The sequence below is a fragment of the Leptonychotes weddellii genome, chromosome 3 (genome assembly GCF_054177405.1).
Source record: "Leptonychotes weddellii isolate Sample4059 chromosome 3, ASM5417740v2, whole genome shotgun sequence".
Lineage (NCBI taxonomy): Eukaryota > Metazoa > Chordata > Mammalia > Carnivora > Phocidae > Leptonychotes > Leptonychotes weddellii.
In genome coordinates, this window is record NC_138371.1 from 132,014,671 (window position 1) to 132,036,281 (window position 21,611).

Here is a 21,611-nt window from a genome sequence, read left to right on the forward strand (position 1 = left end):
GGGCACGTTCTGCATGGAGCACTGGGTGTTATGCACGAGCAATGAATCATGGAACACTTCATCTAGAACTAATGATGTAATGTATGGGGATTAACATAAGAATAAAAAAAAAATTAAAAAAAAAAATTAGTTATCCACTTTTTATATCAGCAACACATGCACACATCTTTTCAGGTCAACATTATTATACTCACAATGGTTAACTGTCTAAGGACTCTTACAGTGATTGACAAGAAATTCTCATAATTCCCACTGAATATTGTTTTTCTATCAGTTTTTGGGGGCGGAATCTTCAATGCCTATGGGATCTGTACTTTTATAAGTAAAAGATGTTTTCAATCATAACAGGAATTGAGAGACATTCTTATAGATTAATTTAACGTAAAAAATGAATTAAATTATTAACTACCTATGATGAGTAAGACACAATTTTAGGAGTGGTCACTGTTTTTCAGAATAAGAAATTTGAGTTCACTGTGTTTTCCTAATTCTAAATACTAACATTATCTGTGCCGATATATCTCCTTTTATTAAAACTCTTCTTAGGCTCATATATTCTTATCAAGGTCCACAGTGTCAGATAGTCTTGGTTTCTTATACATGCAGGTCAATCACAATTAAGTGTTTCAATTTCACTCCAACTGAACTATGACAGAATTACTGTTCAATTCATCATTCAGATAACCATCAACTTTTTGCTATTGTAGTTATCACAATAAAATTTCTAGCTAAATGAAAATGACTCATACATTCATTAATTTGAAAATTATTATTAATTGCTGTCCGCATCACACCAGTTCAGCTGACGATCAGACTTCTACTTTTAGCCAAGCCTGACAACTGCTGAATTGTGTAATTTCTTTAAAACAGTACTTATTGAGTAACTGCCAAGTTGTTTGATAGATTTGGGGCATCCATAGACATACAATCATGGACCCTGACATCATGAGTGTAAACTGTTAAGGGAAAGGGGATATCTATCAGTTAATCTCACTACAACCTATATATTAATTGTTTAAAAAGCTACAGGGGAGGGGTGGGAGGGATAGGGCGGCTGGGTGATAGACATTGGGGAGGTTATGTGCTATGGTGAGCGCTGTGAACTGTGCAAGACTGTTGAATCACAGATCTGTACCTCTGAAACAAATAATACATTATATGTTAAAAAAAAGAAGAAGAAGAAGAAGATAGGAGGGGAAGAATGAAGGGGGTGGGAATCGGAGGGGGAGATGAACCATGAGAGACTATGGATTCTGAAAAACAAACTGAGGGTTCTAGAGGGGAAGGGGGTGGGAGGATGGGTTAGCCTGGTGATGGGTATTAAAGAGGGCACATTCTGCATGGAAAAATAAATAAATAAATAAATAAATAAAATAGAAAAAAAGAAGACAAAAAAATAAAAGCTGCAGGGGATTGATTTATAAGGGCATACAGGGATTGCTTAAACCACAGTGGAGGTGGTTGTATTCTGCAATAGAAAGAATGCTTCGTAGTAGTGGAAAAATTATTGACTCTGAAGTTCACAGTTCACAGTATTTTATATCAATTCGATATATATCATTTTTTGAATAAAATAGTAAAATATAAGAGTTAATTCTGCAAAGTTGTTTTGACAATTAAGGAACTGTTATAAGTGACAAGAGCCTTGTGAGACAGCATGGGGTTGTAAGTGGGATTTGAAATTTGCTGCCAAATGTATTTAAGTTCGATAATCGTATGTCTAATTTGGCAAAATCATGAAGTCACTCAAAGCCTCCATATTTCCATCTAAAAATTTGAATATTTGTACATATACACATGTATATTATATACACACATGCATATGTATAAATGTATATATGAAGAGAAACATTAAATTATTTGTGTAAAGTGTCCATCACATACAGGGCACTAAAGAAATAAACAAATACAAATGCCCTCTTTTTATAAACTGTGAAATTTGTCCGTAATTTCTTCACTTTCACCACATCTGTGATGTGCCTAACTGCTATTTTGTGTTACTTCTATCCATTTAGTTGCTCTCTTAATTCACTTATCACTTCTGTTTTCCTGAACTCTCAAACTGATATAAAGAAAAGGCATCTAATGCATACATTCCAGAAAAAATTCCGAGGAAAACTACTTTTTTTTTTTTAAGATTTCATTTATTTATTTGAGAGAGAGAGAGAGAGCACAGGTGGGTGGGAGGGGCAGAGGCAGACTCTCCGCTGAGCAGGGAGCCCGATGCAGGACTTGACCCGAGGACCCTGGGATCACGACCTGAGCCAAAGGCAGACGCTTAACCAACTGAGCCACCCAGGTGCCCCGGGAAACCACTTTTTCTAGCTCCCTTGTGCAGTAATTTCCTATATAGGAAAGAAATCCCTAATAACAGTTTCTCAATTCACGCAAAACCTATGGTATCATGGGGCGCCTGGGTGGCTCAGACGTTAAGCATCTGCCTTCGGCTCAGGTTATGATCCCAGGGTCCTGAGATCGAGCCCCACATCGGGCTCCCTGCTTGGTGGGAAGCCTGCTTCTCCCTCTCCCACTCCCCCTGCTTGTGTTTCCTCTCTCGCTGTGTCTCTCTCTGTCAAATAAATAAATAAAATCTTAAAAAAAAAAAAAAAGCTATGGTATCATTGTAGCTTACAAAGCTATTTCCCCAGCTAAGTGTTTTAAGTATGTAAAATGGATGATATGTGAAGGTATAGCTCTAAATCATTAACAGTCAGACTAGAGAGATGTTAATAGATTTTCCCTCTGCATAAATTTAGTCCTGGCTTAATGTCAGGAGATTTTGTTTTTTGCCCTTGTTTTTATTTTTTTTATTTTTTTTATTTTTTAGATTTTATTTATTTTTTTGACAGAGAGAGATATAGCGAGAGCAGGAACACAAGCAGGGGGAGCGGGACAGGGAGAAGCAGGCTTCCCGCAGAGCAGGGAGCCCGATGTGGGACTCGATCCCAGGACCCTGGGATCATGACCTGAGCCGAAGGCAGACGCTTAACGACTGAGCCACCCAGGCGCCCTGCCCTTGTTTTTATTAATCAGCATATCAAACTTAATGTTCTGATAGACTTTTCAATGATAAAATAAGATAAAATAATTCTTATAACTATCACTTAAATGTAGTGACCCATAACCAACTGTTACGCAAAATTATATGAATATAATAAACAGATATTTTCCCTAGCCATACGCTTTATGTAGTTTTTGGGTTGCTATATATTTATCTTTTTTGACACTAACACTTAACAACATATCATGGATTATACATACATTTATGATCTATAATATATACAATTATATATATAGTACCATATAAGTTAAAATTCTATAAATTTGTTTTACATATTCTCTCATTAAATATTCTCTTTTCATGTTGGAATTCCGTATGTGCTCTTAATGCCATCACTAAAGTTATCTCTATGATTTTGGTGAGGAAAAGTGAGGACAATATCTACACTGTATCCAGACCTGGTTTTAAAAAAGAGACAACTCACAATTCAATTTTCCATACAACACAGCTGTTAGCTTTCTGGCTGGTCTTACAGCATAAATCAGAAAGAACTCAAATACTCTTTTAAGCTATAATGCGAATACATTGAATGTAATTGATGAGTGGCTGACTGAACATATATATCTCTAAAAGCAATTTAAGTGTTGAAACAGATTTTTTGGAATCCCTTTGAGCACAAAATTATTTTCTGGATATTTTGAAAATTACCTTTGAAGCAAATGATGCAATAGAAAGCAACAACAAAAATAACGCAGCTTATAAATGAGCTTCCTCAGTGCAAGTATTTGGACAATATTTTTGAAATGCATAAAGTTATATTTTATATCCTCTGCTCATTTAATCTTTATAGGCTCACAGTATGAGAATGAATATGCATGCCAGTCCATCTACCTATTATCTTTGTCTATATATGATCTATCTCTCTGTATTTATATATATGTATATAAATACATATAAATATATGGATTAGAAGAGAATAATTAAATATCTATATATGTCCTATATATAGACATATAGATACATATGCACGCACACACACACACACACATACACAAAGCAAGAACAAGAGCAAGAGAGAAGGAGTTTAGGGTATCATATTTGAGAAGGAATATAAATATAAGAAAAACTGAAATATGCCCATCGGCACAGTGTCATCAAAGCCAGTGAATATGAAGACCCATAAACCAACAGTTGCAGCACATACTATAGATAATAAACATAGCGAGAATATATGTACTTCCATATATTTTTTCTGGAATTTTCTTAAATATGTTATAATTAAAATGTACATATTGTTTATTTGGTTTTAACTAAGGGAGTTTCAAATTTTACATGTAGGTAAAATGTAGATAGCAAAGCTTTATATGCTTACTTGTTGCCTTTTGACAGTACCTACAGTTCATTTATATTTCACATCTGCATCCATTTCTCTCAGGATTTGTATTTTGGCTTAACTATGAACCTTTTCCCTACCTTCCAAATTCTGTCTTATTATGTAGTTTCAAAATTTTGAAGTAGATTTAAGGTTATAAAATTAGACAATGCTATTAATATACTGAAATATAAATTTCTAAAACAATGATTTTTCATTGGGCACAATTAGTGGATATGAACTAAATATATCATAAGACTGATGAGTATCTATCTTTGTAGTTTTGGGGTATCATTAATGTAAGATCAGTATCTCATATGAACTGGCTTGACTTGTCCTACATTCGATAGCTCATTGATATCCTGATGTCAGTGTATTGCCGTAGTCATTGTGGAGTTCATATGTATTGTATATTAAGATTAAAGATTAAATTTGTGAAATAATTATATGCTCTTAGATCTGTTAGACTAACATTTGCTTAAAAGAGTAATTTTAGAGAGAAGTAAAATCATTGTTGATTAGAAATTCTACAGAAAGTATCCTTAAAATAATTATTTCATTTATTGAGGTTTAATTAAATTTCATCAAATGATGCTTATTGATAATTTTATTTCAATGATGAGACTACTAATATATTTTTCTGTCACAATTATTAGATGTTATCAAGAGAAAACTAATAACATCAAATGTTGATTTCTGTATTATCTGAAACTATATGACACTATGATAAGAAGTCTCTCACTCCAGACAGAAGAAATATCTCTAAGAATGCATAAACATAAGCATGTAAAATTGGAAATGTCCTTAGTTAAAACCAAATAAACAATATTTTGCAAACTAAAGGGCAGTGAAACAACGAATTTTCTCAATCTATGCATTTTATTGGAATTAATACAGCTGAAGATTGAGTTGCTTCATGTGCCAACTACCTGTTGAGATTGCTAATCTTTCACTGTACACTATTATGCAAAGTCATACTTTCCTATCAAGTGCTTCTTGTAGAACTTTAGGTTTTCTTATTAAAATTTATCTTCTTAGTATTGATTTATTACTTCAGGCTCCAAAAATTTGGGGCCCAAATTCTGCCATCCAATGTTCCCGATGTTTTATCTCAAATTTTAGGCCTTATTAAATTTGATTTTGCCAAATAGAGTAATGAGATCTGGGGGGACGGGCATTTCAGGATAAGAGAGTATCACATCCATGAATGGGCAGAAGTGTGATTCTATTGGATGTGTACCGTATTGAGCACAAGCCAGAAGGATAGATGTGTCTGGTGGTGGTAGTGGTGATGATATTATTGGAAGCCAATTCTCTATGGGTCTCTTGTGTTCCTACCTGTCTTGTGACAGCATTTTTTTTCCAGATTATTTTTTCAAGGATACTTGTATAGTAAACGGTCCTGGAAGATGGAGATTGCATCTCTCCCCTGGGCAAATATAGATTTTTTAGCTGTCCGGAATAAGGATAATGTTCCCCTAATGGGGCAAATGCTGAGCAGGCTTGCTAGTACCTGCCTTAGGAATTTGAAGCTTTCTTAAGCTAGGGTTTTTTCAGCTGTAATACAAACCTAATTATTTTATAGCATCCATCTCACACACCTTTGCATCACCAGGGGAATTCATGAAAACATGAAGTTCTGTCTGCCTGTTATACTGAGTTAAGACAGGAGTCTCATGCCTTCTGGCAACATCTTTGAAGTTTTGGCAAGCAAACTGGCAAATTGTAAGTAGGATAAAATATTAGAAAATTCAGTTATTGGGGCGCCTGGGTGGCTCAGTTGGTTAAGCGACTGCCTTCAGCTCAGGTCATGATCCTGGAGTCCCGGGATCGAGTCCCACATTGGGCTCCCTGCTCAGCGGGGGGTCTGCTTCCCCCTCTGCCCTCTTCCCTCTCGTGCTCTCTGTCTCTCATTCTCTGTCTCTCAAATAAATAAATAAAATCTTTAAAAAAAAAAAAAAAAGAAAATTCAGTTATTGATAGTGGTGATTATGGACATAATCTAGCATACTATCCTTTTTATGCCACAAAGGAAACCAACTTCAAAAATGCAGTGTTGAGCATATCCACCCAGACTAAGCTTATTTTTGAAGAGTTATTTGGCCATCTCCATGTTAAAAGTTTTCTTCCCATTGAGTATTTCATTGAATTACACTTCAGTAGACCCTTAGTGCATGGTGAGACAATCAACACCTTGTCAACACTTTTTCTGACTAGAGTAGAGAATGTCTTCTTGGATGTTTTAATAGGAATGTGACCACTAAGTGGAGAAGTTAAGAGAATGATGTCATGTAAAGTAGACATTACCGAGTGGTGTACTTTTTGAGTTCTGAAGAGATGCTCTGAAACCTGTATTTTTTCCAACAACTTTCTATAATATATTCCACGTTTTCACTCTAGTTTGTTTGAAAGTTTTTGCAAATTGCAACCCAGAAAATATTTATAAAGTATAAAAACTCGGGGCGCCTGGGTGGCTCAGTCGTTAAGCGTCTGCCTTCAGCTCAGGTCATGATCTCCAGGTCCTGGGATCGAGCCCCGCATCAGGCTCCCTGCTCAGCGGGGAGTCTGCTTCTCCCTCTCCCTCTGCCTCTCCCCACTGCTCCTACTCTCTCTCTCTCTCTGTATCTCTCTGTCTCAAATAAATAAATTAATTAAAAAAATTCTATTATAAAGTATAAAAACTCATTGATATTCAGGCTTTGTGGGGGAAATTGGCAGAGGATTCCTTTCTACATCTTTTATATTGATCATTCAGGCTAACACAGCTAGGTCATAGCTCTTATTAGGTTATTAATAAAAACAATGCATTGAGGTATAGAAATATGAAACATATTATTACTGTTTGTTTCCAAGTAATTTTTGTGTAATATTCTATGCTGATCTATTGTTGATTTTTCTTATGTAATCAAGTTGTGTCTACTGAAAAGTATAGGCTAAAGAATTATTTGCTCTTATAAAGCAACAATCTCAGCTGTGTTCTTGAATATGGGATTGGTATTCACTAAATTATTAGATTAATATATTTGAAATACATTTTTAGCATTTGGAAAGTACAAATAATTGCACATGACAATAGTTTAGGTGATTCTATGGGAAATATTCAATTCAATTCTATGCAAAATATAGAAAGATATAGAAGGATGGAAGAAAAGGATATAGAAGAAGAAGAAAATAAAAGGAGAGATAGGGATGGGGAAAGGCGAAGTGCAAGATAAGGAAAAGGAAAAGGAGGAGACAGAAAGTTAACGATTTTGTAAAAAGGCAGATATGAATATACTTGTAGTTTAAGATATTACTGGGTAAAACAAAAAAACAGCAATAAAAATGTATTTAAATAATAGGAGTGAATCTAGGAGATCTTTGAAAGCTTGTGGTATTATCAATATGTATGTACATGTTCAAATATATATTCTTATATATGAATATTCAGTATATATTCTGAATATACATATACACATGTATACATACACACACATACACACACACAAATAAATGTTCCATCAAGAAAAAAATATATACTTAGTCATTTAAGAATCAACACAGATTTTACCTATTCTATCACAACTTCCTTGAAATTCTGGCATATATAGGGTTATCTCCTCTTTTATGTTTTATGTGCCTTACATATGTTACTGTTATTTGTCTTTCATATGGATTTACTTACTTAAGTATCTGTCTCCTTGTTTAGAGGGTAAGCAAGATGGAATATTTTTCAATTTGAATCATCAGCATGTAAGCATCATGCCTAGGTTATAGTAGTGACTCAGCAAATATTTGTGGAATTAATCACATTAATGCCTTCACAAATAATTTTGAGTCTCTTCCATATGCTTACTAATGTGCTAGATATTGAGCAGTTAGTGGTCAAAAAGATAGAATACCTTTACTTCTATAGTTTCCTATCTAAAAAGAAGACAGGCAAATAGTAACCATGCAATGTGTTGAGGAGCACAATAGGGTAAAATGTGAGTTGCTTTGGGAGCACATAACAAGGTGTTTTATTCTGTGGTTATCTTGATTAAATGACAGTAAGTTAAAGCTTAAAAAATAAGAGCTAGGCATGATCTGGGTTAAATAGCATTCCAAAAATCAGACTTCAAGTTCCCTCCAAAGTCTTGCGTTTAAATTCTGTAGATGTACACAGGAAATAATATTATAAACCTTGTACTAAAGGACCCATGTATAAATTTGATTTGTAGTACCTCAAGAAATTTAAAATTACATCTTCCCTTTAATGTCACCTCTATGTTACATTTTTGATGTTTACTTAAAGTAAGGCACATAGGCATTAAATTAAATGTATCTTCAAAACCTTAGATTTCAATATTGTTGAATTAGTGCTATGATATTTACAGTCACTCTTGATGACTTCCTATTTCATTATCCAAATTCAGCTCATTTGTAATTCTTGCTGGCTTTATCTTCAAAATATTTCCAGAATCTAGTCACTTGTCACCAAATCTACTGGCACAACCTCAGTCCATCCTCTATTGTCACTGTGTAGATTAATGAACGCCGTTCCCAAATGGTTTCTAGGTTTCTGGCCCTAACCCCTTACAGTCGTTTCTCAACAAAGCAATCAGAGGAGTCTTCAAAAATGGAGATCAGATCACTTCAATTCTTAGATCTTCATCTTTCAAAGTTTTCCTGTCTCACTCAAAGCAAAAATCAAAGTGTTTCTTATGGTGTACTAGATCCTACACTACATCTCATATTACCTCTAGACTCCTACTACTCTTAAACTATTCCTACAACTCCACTACATCTTCTATTTTATTTCTAGTTTGCTCTGTCTTAGCCACAGTAACGTGCTTGCTGTTATTCAAACACAAGAAACTTGTTCGCACCACAGAATCTTTGTATTTCTCTGATACCCTGTTTTTAATGATTAATCCAGATTTCCATAAGTTTCACTCAATTACTTCGTTAAGATCTGGACTCCAGTAAACTTCAATGAGGTCTTCACTGACATTCTTCTTTATTTATTTATTTATTTATTTATTTATTTATTTATTTATTTAAGAGAGAACGAGCACAGGTGGGGAGGGGCAAAGGGAGAAGCAGACTCTCTGCTGAGCAGGGAGCCCGATGCGGGGCTCAATCCCAGGACCCTGAGATCATGACCTGAGCTAATGGCAGACACTTAACCGACTGAGCCACCCAGGCGCCCCTTCACTGACATTCTTTATGTAAAATTTCAACCCTATGTTCACCTTCACTCTAACACTCCTTATTTCCTTTCTGCTTACTTCCTTTATGTACATATCACTATAGGAAATACATATACTTTATTTTTACGCACACACATACATGTCCTTCCTCTAGTTCAAAAGTTACAAACTGTTGAGGCAACAGATTAATTCAGTTTTTTCTGCACTGTATCAGCACCATGAACCATATCTGGCATGTAATAAGAAACAAATAAAAGCCTTTTGAATGAGTGAATATTCATTGAGAACTTGAAATATAAATGATACCATTTGTCGTTTTTTCAAATTAGACAATAGTATCTATGTTCTTAAGTTGAAAACATTTAACCATCTTCTGAGACAAAAAAAAAAATCAGATATAGTTAAAAATAAAATAATTTTTATTTTTAGAGATTTCTATATATTTCCTATCTATACATTAATTAATTCATCACATACTATTGCTAGACAACTTGTTCTAGGAACATGTGACAGACATTAAACAAATATAAATAGGAAATAATATGTGTCCTTTGGAAGAATTTAGATCTCAATTTTAGATATAAATCATTAAATTAAAAATTAGAAATACAGTATAGTCTACTAGAATTATTTTGGAGGGCATAGATGGGCTACAAAATAAAAATATAGACAATATTATTAACTAAATCTTGAAGGATAAGTAGAAGTTTCCCACATCAATAAGCAAGACAGGCAGAGAAAGATACAAGTTCTGAAAAACAAAAGAAGAAAACTATTTTGTTATGAATACAATATATGTGGGATCAGAAGATGTAGTGTACGAAGTATGAAATGAGGTATGAAATGAAATATTTCAAGGAGTGTTTTAAATTCATTAAATGGGGGTCTTTTCATTTTGTCTCATGTCTCAAGACTCACCTCGTAAAGTTATAATTTTAAAATTTGGATAAGAAACTTATAGTGGGATCTCCTCAATTTTTAGCTTGTTAAATATTTTTCTGGGGAAAATAGTATTAGAAATTACAAGGCATGAAAGCTCCTTGTTTGAGTTAGCTTAGACTATGTTTGTTGTACACAGTTCACATGCAAGAGTTTTGTCCATTCATTTAATCCATATTTTTTGAGTTTATTATAAACACTGTATTAAGAACTAGCATAGGTAAGTGAATCTGTACTCTTAATACAAATAACATTTTACAGAAGCATTAGACAACATAACCAATACTGCCCATTTATGATATATAAAAGGAAAAGGAACTAAGGCATAGAGATTTTTGTATATGTTAGTAACTGATTTTGTATTTTGCATTGATTTTGTAATATTGCATAGAATATACTGGGCAACTCTTTCGCAAAGGCATTATTTTTATTTCGACTTATCACAAGGAAAACAGTGGCATGGAAGTTTTGCAGTCTATCTTTTTGTTTTTTTATATCTAGTTTGCTTTCTACTAAGTTATTTTGTTCTTCATCAGGGATTTAAAATGTGGGAAGTTATTAGCAAGATTTTAGTATATAAAATTGGTACAATACGGATGTAGTTAATGCCCTTTACAACATTAAAGCTTAGTGGGAAAACATACGTAAGTTTTATAAAATACAAAGAGTAAATTTTAAAAATAGCAAAGAGAAGAACCACCTTTCTCTGTCCTTAGATCAGGGGAAGACGCCCACAAGGGACCAGTCTTGTGCTAAGCTCTAGAAGATGAATAGATGTTGCAATTCCAAGCAAAGATTAGAGGAAACAGAGGTTCAAGAACATGAACACTTGGAAACACATAGCATAATATAAGAAGAACATGCATTTAGAAGTTGATGGGAGATAAGGTACAATTGAGAGCATGGTGGGAGTAAGGAAGAAGAGATGGCTGGGACCATAATTGCAGCTCCATGACTAATAAAATGAGTACTCTTTCAGAAGAAAGGAAAAGTTGTTATTGAAATACCTCGGGGGGACTGGTTAATATTGCCAGAAGTTATTAAAGAGGGAATCTTGAAGTAGTCTAGAGGAGAATTTCAATCTTTTTGATCCCTGGCAATTCCTTATGTACTCACTGTGAAGGGTGAGAAGGAGAGAACTTCCATGTTTGTTGGGTCTTCCTCTGGAAGGGAAATGAGATTGAATGGAAAGGATGGGGAAAAATGTGGTGTTAAAAATATCTCATAGGGGTACTTGAGTGCCTCAGTCAGTTAAGCATCCAACTCTTGATTTAAGCTCAGGTCATAATATCAGGGTGGTGAGATCGAGCCTATGTCAGGCTTCACACTGGGCATGAAGCCTGCTTAAAATTCTCTCTTCTCTAAAAAAAAAAAAAAAAAATAGATAGGTAGATAATAAATGATAGAGATAGATATAGATATATAGATATAGATAGATATAAATACAAATTTTACAGGATTTTGGTTATTGATCTCCTTTCTGATTTAAACATATATTAAAATCAATAGGGTTGTTAGGTTTAAGTATATTAATTTCCTCTACTATATTCAAATCCCCCCAAGTCATATTAATGCATATTTGAGACTGGTTGCCAAATACATTCTACCACAATTTGAATTATGTAGTGTAAATTTGTATAAAAACATGTTAAAACATTCTCATTTTTACTTCATTAAAATACTTGTGAAGAGGGGTGCCTGGGTGGCTCAGTCATTAAGCATCTGCCTTCAGCTCAGGTCATGATCCCAGGGTCCTGGGATTGAGCCGCATCGGGCTCCCTGCTCAGCAGGAAGCCTGCTTCTCCCTCTCCCACTCCCCCTGTTTGTGTTCCCTCTCTCGCTGTGTCTCTCTCTGTCAAATAAACAAAATCTTAAAAAAAAGAAAACTTGTCAAGAGGTTATAGCCCAGTCCGTTTTCACATTAATTTACATGCCAGTGTTTTACATTGGATAGAGCATATTTTGATTTTGCGTTAATGGGAATCATTTTTGAATATTGCATATTCTAGATGAATAAATGTACCCTTGTTGATTATTTTTTATTATCAAAGAATATAAAAACACGTTATATATTTTAGTATATTTATTGATTCGATAAAACATTCATAAAATATGTTTTAAATTCAAGTTGTTCTGTAACCTTAATTAAAATAATCAAATTATATTTTAAACTATTTAATGCTCTCAATTTCCTAATAGAAAACATATCAGTTCATGCAATGGCAAGAATATTTCACAAGGGATGTTTTTCCTGCAATTTTTTAACATTTCCTTTTTCCAATTCTAGGGAAATTACAGGGAGTATTTGAATACCTTCAGTATACTTCTTTTTCCTACATTTTCTCAAATGGCTTCATACAAAATTAAATATGATATAGAAACACATCCTAAAGCCAAATGATCCCATCCAGCCTGTCAAAAAATAATTTGAAAACCAAAAGTCATTGTTATATTACAAATATAAAAGAAAACAACAACAAAAAAATAGTACTAAGATTTGTAGGCAAAAGAGAAGAAAAATATTAAGCCATGTGCACTATTATGAAATGAAACAAACCATCAAGGAAAATAAAGATGATTGGGGATTTTTTTCTTTTGTTTTAATTAGGGAGCTTTAAAATATACCTGAATATGGGTCAGTATGTATTCTTTATTGTTTTATAGCTGAAATTATATAAAAGCTATAATAATCTATAAGGCAACTTCATTTTTGCCAAACATCCCACTGAATTATTAGGGTTATTGACTTCTTTAACATAGGAGCTTAAACAATTTTCCATCCTTTCAGACAGTCCAGAAAGAAAGGATGCTATTTACATTATAGTACATGGTCAAAGAATCTCACATACCTAGCATTTCATGGCTTGAATGAATATTGTTTTTAAAAAAAGTATTTCTTGATCCATGTATTATGATGAGATTGGAGGCTAGGATTTAATTAAATTTAATACTTCTTTTGGCCTATTGGCATACAAAATAATTTCTAGTCACACCAATATAACATATTAATAATCATTATCAATTTATCCTACCAGAGGGAGTATTTCTGCAATAGACAAACCCTATGCTACTCCTCTTAGGATACCTACGTCATAGGATTCATGTCTACATAATTTCCTCCATTTGAGGGTTTACAGTACCTGTGACATGCTTGTCACCAATAGAATATGGCCAAGGTAATGAACTATCTCACCCCGTAATTATGTTACGTAAGCCTCTGTCCTACTAACAGAATCACTCAAGATACTTTTGTCTGTCTTTGAAGAAGTAAGTGGCCATGTTGGGAGGCTCATAGGGCAAGTGACAGTGGTCTCTAGGAACTGACAGTGGCCTCCAGATGACAGTCAGCAAATAGTTGGTACCCTCAGCCCTACAACCACAGGGTAATGAATTCTGCCCACAAAACTGAGTGAACTTGAAAGTGCATTCTTCAGATGAGAATAGAATCCAGTCGACACATTGATTATTGTTATAATCACAGAACTCACTCTAGCTGAACCTGGCTCCTAATCTACAAAAATTATAATAAATATATGTTCTTTTAAGATCCTAAAGTTTTGTGATTTGTTACATGGTAATAGAAAACTAACACAAACCCCCCAATCTTTTTGAAAAGGATGGCACACAGTGACAATTGCATGCACAATTCTACTGGTAAACATGAATATTGCAACAGAGAAAAGAGCAAAAAATCAGAATTTGGGAGACTTCAGTCTTGACCATAACTTATCTTTCAAAATATGAGAGTCATTTAATCTCTGAATTTCAATTTTCTGTGTTTTTTTTATTGAGATGTAATTGACATATAACATCATATTAGTTTCAGGTTTACAACATAATGACCCGATATATGTAAATATTGCAAAATGATCACCACAATAAGTCTAGTTAACATCCATCTCCACACATAGTTACAATTTTTTTTCCTTGTGGTGGTAACTTTTTAGATTTACTCTCTTAGTAGCTTTCAAATACCTAATTTTGAATACACAGCTATAATTCCCATGCTGTATGTTACATCCCCAGGACTTATTCATTTTGTAATGAATAAGTTTGTACCTTTTGTCTAACTTCACCTACACCACCCACTCTCTGCCCTCCATCTCTGGCAACCACCAACCTGTTTTCTGTATCTATAATTTTTCTTTTTTTCTTTTTTAAAGATGATACATATAAGTGAGATGATGTGGTATTTGTTTTTCTCTGTGACTTATTTCACATAGCATAATGCCCTGAATTTCAACCCAAGTTGTCACAAATGGCAAGATTTCCTTTTTGTTGTTGTTTTTATTTTATTTTTTTTAAGATTTTATTTATTTATTTATTTATTTGAGAGAGAGAGAGAGAAACAGCATGAGAGGGGATAGGGTCAGAGGGAGAAGCAGGCTCCCCGCCGAGCCGGGAGCCCGATGCGGAACTCGATCCCGGGACCCCAGGATGATGACCTGAGCCGAAGGCAGTCGCTTAACCGACTGAGCCACCCAGGCGCCCTTGTTGTTGTTTTTATTACTGAATGATGTTCAATGTATGTATGTGTGTGTGTATGTATATATACATATATATATGTTTATGTATATATACATACACACACTACATTTTCTATATTCACTTACTGGTCCATGGATACTTAGGTTGTTTCCATGCCTCAGCTTTTGTAAATAATGCTGCAGTGAGCATAAAGGTGCAGATATCTTTTTGAAGTAGTGTTTTCATTTTCTTCATATAAATACCCAGAAGTGGAATTGCTGGATCATACAGTAGTTCTATTTTTAATTTTTGAGGCATCTCCACACATTTTGCATAGTGGCTGCACCAATTTATGTCCCCACCAACATTGCTTAAGGGTTCCCTTTTCTCCTTATCCTTGCCAACAGTTGTTATCTATCTTTTTGATAATAGCCATTCTAACATATGTGAGGTGATAATCTCATTATGATTTCGACTTGCATTTCCCTGATGATTAGTAATGTTGAACATCTTTGCATATAACTATTGTTCAACTGTGTATTCTTTGGATAAATGTCTATTCAGCTCCCCTGACTGTTTTTTAATTGGATTGTTTGGTTTTTTGCTACTAAATTATGAGTTCTCTGTATATTTGAAATATTAATTCCTTATCAGATAAATTTTTTGCATGTATTTTTCTCCCATTCCATAGGTTGCCTTTCCCATTGTTGATGCTTTTTAGTTTGATGTCATCCCATTTGTTTATTTTGGCTTTTGTTGCCTTTGCTGTTGGTGGCAAATCCAAAAAAAACAGAAAAACAAAATCATCGCCAAAACTTATGTCAAAGACCTTACTTCCTGTTTTCTTCTAGAAGTTTTATGGTTTCATGTCTTATGGTTAAGTCTTTAATCGATTGTAAGTTAATTTTTGTGTATGGTCTAAGATAATGGTCCAGTTTCACCCTTTTGCATGTGGTTGTCCAGATTTCCCAGCACCATTTATCGAAGAGACTGTCCTTTCTCCATTGTATCTTCTTGGCTCCTTTGTTGTAAATTAATTGACCATCTATATATAGGTTTATGTCTGGTTCTCTATTCTGTTCCATTGATCTATGCTTTTATGTCAATACCATACTGTTTTTATTACTATAGCTCTGTAATATAGAATGAAATCAGGGAGTATGTTGCCTCCAGCTTTGTTTGTCTTTCCCAAGATTGCTTTGGCTCCTTGGGTCTTATGTACTTCCATACAAATTTTAGAATTGCTTGTTCTATTTATGTGACAAAATGCTCTTAGAACTTTCATAGTTGTGGGGCACCTGGATGGCTCAGTGGGTTAAGCACCTGCCTTCAGCTCACATCATGATCCTAGGGTCCTGGGATTGAGCCCCAGCTCATCGGGCTCCCTGCTCTGTGGGAAGCCTGCTTGTCCCTGTCCCTCTGCCCCTCCCCCTATCCGTGCTTTCTCTCTCTCAAATAAATAAAATCTTTAAAAAAATAAATAAAAGAATAAATTAAAAAAATAATTTTCATAGTTGTCAAATGGGGATAAAATACATTTTCTATCTGATTATCAGAATTGCTTTAAATATCAAACTAAATACAGTAAATATTGTGGAATTGCAATATTGTGGTTATACAGAGAATAGAGCTTTGTTTCACTCATTTTTAGCAGCTTCAGTGTTCTCTAGTTAAGGAGTTTTTATTTTCTATTATTTTATTTTGCTGACTCTCAAAATCCTTTAAAGTTCTTTGTTATCACTGATGTGAATCCTCATTTTAGTAATAAAAAATATTTTCAACTTCAGAAAAATCTATGATTTTGTTAATTTTTGAATCAAAATCTTAGAAATGGGCTCTAGGTTGTATTGAGTGGTACTTGGTACTATCCAAGTTAAAGTCAGGGAAAGAAATTTGTGCTAACATATGGCCCATTTCAATCCAGTCCCAAGAGTGAATTTATAATAAAAAAATATTTCAGTCATGTTCAGTGCCAACATTCAGTTTACAGAAAAATTTTACTATCTTTGAGCTCATATTTTTTAAAATTGACTTTTAAAGATGCTTAGAGGACTCAGTTCAAGGTCTGACTTTTTTTTTTATCTTTCCCAATAAATTTTCTATTTGCTCATAAAAAAAAATGTATTATTTTCAAAGTAAAAGGGTATATAATTTTTTTTTTATTCAAAAAGGTTTATATATCTGAAAATTCTAAAAAGAAATAATGTGACTTGATGTTCTTTGCCTAGTGGAAGTAAAGATTTCAGGAAGGATAAAAAAAAACCATAGAGTATCTTGCCATGCAATTGACTGCTGTGGAAGGCCATATAGTGAAATGCTATTTAAAAAATAGAATTCAGGGACACCTGGGTGGCTCAATAGGTTAAGCGTCTGCTTTTGGCTCAGGTGATGATCTCAGGGTCCTGGGATCGAGTCCTATATCAGGCTCCTTGCTTGGCTGGGGGCTTGCTTCTCCCTCTGCCTGCCACTCCCCCTGCTTGTGCACTCTCTCTCTTTCTCTGACAAATAAATAAATAAAATCTTTAAAAAATATATAACTCAATGCATTTAAAGCCACTAATATCATTATAACTTTTTAAAATGTGCATAGTCATATCTCATGCTTTAGGGCATAAAGTAATTGCTGTAGGGATGAGAGGGGACACTTTTATTTTATATACAAACATTCTAACATTTATTATTTGACATTTGTGGATTTACTTCTTATTTGTTTATGTTATTTATTCTTTATAGTACTACACTCTGGCCTGTGATACTGACTGTATCTCATAGAGACTATGAAAACAATCCAATGAGACGTTTATTTACTCATGTTAAAATAGAATAAGAGGTCATAAAATCATAACTATTTTACCTTTAAGAAAGATGAACTAAACATTATGCTTTGATAAAAATATTTAAAAACATAACACAATGACTCTTATGCAAAATAAAATGTCATTAAATCAGCTTATTTTAGGAGACAATAAAAAATTCTGTTGGCATATAGAGTATTGCAGTTATTAAATTAATTTGTTCATGTTGCGAATTAGAATAATGGGAGGTCTTTCTCTAGTTTGAAACAGTAAGTGTTCCTAGTACAGAGGGCATAAAAGAACAGAGTTTTAGGAGAACACCATTACTGGAGGAAGTCAAGCAATGTTCCAAAGTCTTTTGTTTTAGACTTGAGAGATATGAATCAGAAAGTTAAAGCAAGATATCAGTTAAATAAAAAAGATATGTGTAAAAGGAATAATTGCATGTATTCTTTTTACCTTCAGAAGACTTCAGAGCTATAAAATAATAGAGTAAAAATCAATTGTTCTAAGTCCCTATCAGAGGTTTAAATAAAATTATTTCTCAATATTCCTCCCCTAGCTCTGTCATTTTTCTTTGCTTTTTTCTTTTAAAAATTTCCCGTTTTATTTAGTTATAATTTACAAATAAAAATTTCATACACTCATGATGTACAACATGATGTTTTGATATACATACATTCTGTAAAATGATTGATTATCACATCAAGCTAATTAACAGGTCCATTACCTTACATAGTTACCTTTTGTGCATGTGTTGTAAGAACACCTAAGATCTACTCTTTTAGTGAATTTCAGGTATGCAATACAGTAATATGAACTCCAGAATTTGTTAATCCTGCATTGTACCCTTTGACCAATACTTTCCCATTTCCTCCACCTCCCAGCCCCTAGCAACCACCATTCTACTCTCTACATATATGAGTTATAAGTTTTCAGATTCCATATAAAATAATGCAGTCTTTGTCTTTCTGTGTCTGGCTTATTTCACCTAGGATAACATCCTCTAAGTTCATTCATGTTTCAAAAATGATAGCATTTCCTTTCTTTAAAGGATGAATAATATACCCCCCTTATATAGATATATTTAGTTTTCCCTGTGCCATTTATTGAAGACACTACCCTTTCCTCATAACGTATTCCTGGCATCTTTGTTGAACAGTAGTTGACTGTAAATATGTGGATTCATTTCTGGGCTCTCTATTCTGTTCTATTGGTCTATATGCCCGTTTTTATGCCAGTACCATGCTGTTTGAATCATTATAGCTTTGTAGTGTATTTTGAAATCAGGTAGTATGTAGCCTCCAGCTTTGTTCTTAAGGCACAAGATTTCTTTGGCTATTATTGGTCTTTTGTCATGTCATACAAATTTTAGATTATTTTTTTCTATTTCTGTGAAATATAACATTGGAATTTTGATAGGGATTGTTTTATCTGTATGTTATATTGGATAGCATGGACATTTTATTTTATTTTGAAGATTTTATTTATTTATTTGACAGAGAGAGAAAGCACAAGCCTGGGGAGAGGTAGGCAGAGGGAGAGGGAAAAGCAGGTATCCCACTGAGCAGGGAGCCCAATGTGGGGCTCGATCCCAGAACCCTGGGATCATGACCTGAGCTGAAGACAGACACTTAACCAACTGAGCCACCCAGGCTCCCCAGTATGGACATTTTAATAATAATAATTCTTCCAGTCTGTGAATACAGGATTTCTTTCCTTCTACTTGTGTGTTCTTTAATTTCATCAATGTTTTATAGTTTTCAATATGCAGATCTTTCTCCTCCCTGTTTAAATTTATCCCTATCTTTTTTTTTTTTTTCATGCTGTTGTAAAAGAAATGTCTTCTTAATTTTGTTTTGGGGTAGTTCATTGTTACTGTATAGAAATGCAACTGATTTTTATATGTTGATTTTGTATCCTACAACTTTACTTGACCCAGTTTTTGGTGGGATCTTTACAATCATGTCATCTACAAAAAGAGACCATTTTCTATCATCCTTTCTGATTTGGATGCATTTTATTTATTTTTCCTGCCAAACTGCTCCAGCAATATGGGACTTTCAGTACTATATTGAATAGAGGTGGCAAGAGTGGTATTCTCATCTTGTTCCTGATATTAGAAGAAAAGGTTTCAGTTTTTCACCATTATGATGCTAGCTGTGAATTTGTCACATATGACCTTTATTATGTTGTGATACATTCTAGTAAATTAACACATCTACACATCCATCAAACTTATTTATTTACTTACTTACTTTGGTGAGAACATTTAAGTTCTATTTTCTTAGAAAATTTCAATTGTACATACATACAGTGTTATCAACTATCGTCACTGTGCTTTACATTAGATCCTCAGACTTTATTCATCTTATAGTTGAAAGTTTGTACCCTTTCCCAATCTCTCCCTATTTCTCCCACCCCCCAGACACTGGCAACAACTTTTCTATCTCTGTTTCTATGATTTTGACTTTTTTTTTTTTTAAAGATTCTAAATAGTAGCATACAGTATTTGTCTTTCTCTGTCTAGTTTATTTCACTTCATATAATGTTCTCAAGTCCCATCAATGTTGTCATAAAGAGCAGGATTTCCTTCTTTTTCATAGCTGGATAATATTCTATTATATATATTAATGTCATATCTTTATTCATCCATTGATTGACATTTAGGTTGTTTCCATATCTCGGTTATTGTGAATAATGCTGCAATGAACATGGGAATAAAGCTCTCTCTTCAATAACCTGTTTTATTTCCTTTGGATATATATAGAAGTGGGATTGCTGGAACATGTGGTAGTTGCGTTTTTAATGTTTTCAGGAGCCACCATACTGTTTTCCATAGTGGCTGCATCATTTGCATTCACACCATCAATGGTCAGGGGTTCCCTTTTCTTTACATCCTCACCCACACTTGTTAATATTTGTGTTTTTGATAATAGAAATTCTAACACATGTGAAGTAATACCTCATTGTAGTTGTAATTTTAATTTGCCCAATGAGTAGCGATGTAGAGCACCATTTCATGTACTTGTTGACCATCTGTATGTCTACTTTGGAAAAATGTCTATTCAGTTCCTGAGCCAATTTTTAAATTAGATCTCTTCCTTACTTCCTGCCTTCCTCCTTCCCTCCCTGCCTCCCTCTCTCTTCCCTCTTCTTCCCCTTCTCCTCTTTCTTCTTTTTGCTACTGAGTTACAAGTTTTAGAAATTAACCCCTTATCAGATATATTCTTTGAAAATATTTTCTTTCATTCAGTAAACTGCCTTTTCATTTTATTGATGGTTTTCTTTACTGTGCAAAATATTTTAGTTTCATTTAGTCCCACTTGTTGATTTTTGTTTTTGTTGCCTTTGCTTTTGGGTCTAATTAAAAAAAAAAAAAATCGGGCGCCTGGGTGGCTCAGATGGTTAAGCATCTGCCTTCGGCTCAGGTCATGATCTCAGGGTCCTGGGATCGAGTCCCGCATCGGGCTCCCTGCTCCTTGGGAGCCTGCTTCTCCCTCTGCCTCTCTCTGTCTCTAATGAATAAATAAATAAAATCTTAAAAAAAAAATTATTGCCAAGACAGTGTCAAAGAATTTACTGCTTATGTTGTCTTCTAGGAGTTTTATGGTTTCAGGACTTCAAGTCCATTTTATTTATTTTTTTATTTTTATTTTTTTTTTACATTCAAAGGATTCCATCCATTTTAGGATTTATTTTATTTTTTTTTATTCTTATGTTAATCCCCATACATTACATCATTAGTTTTAGATGAAGTGTTCCATGATTCATTGTTTGTGCATAACACCCAGTGCTCCATGCAGAATGTGCCCTCCTCAATACCCACCACCAGGCTAACCCATCCTCCCACCCCCCTCCCCTCT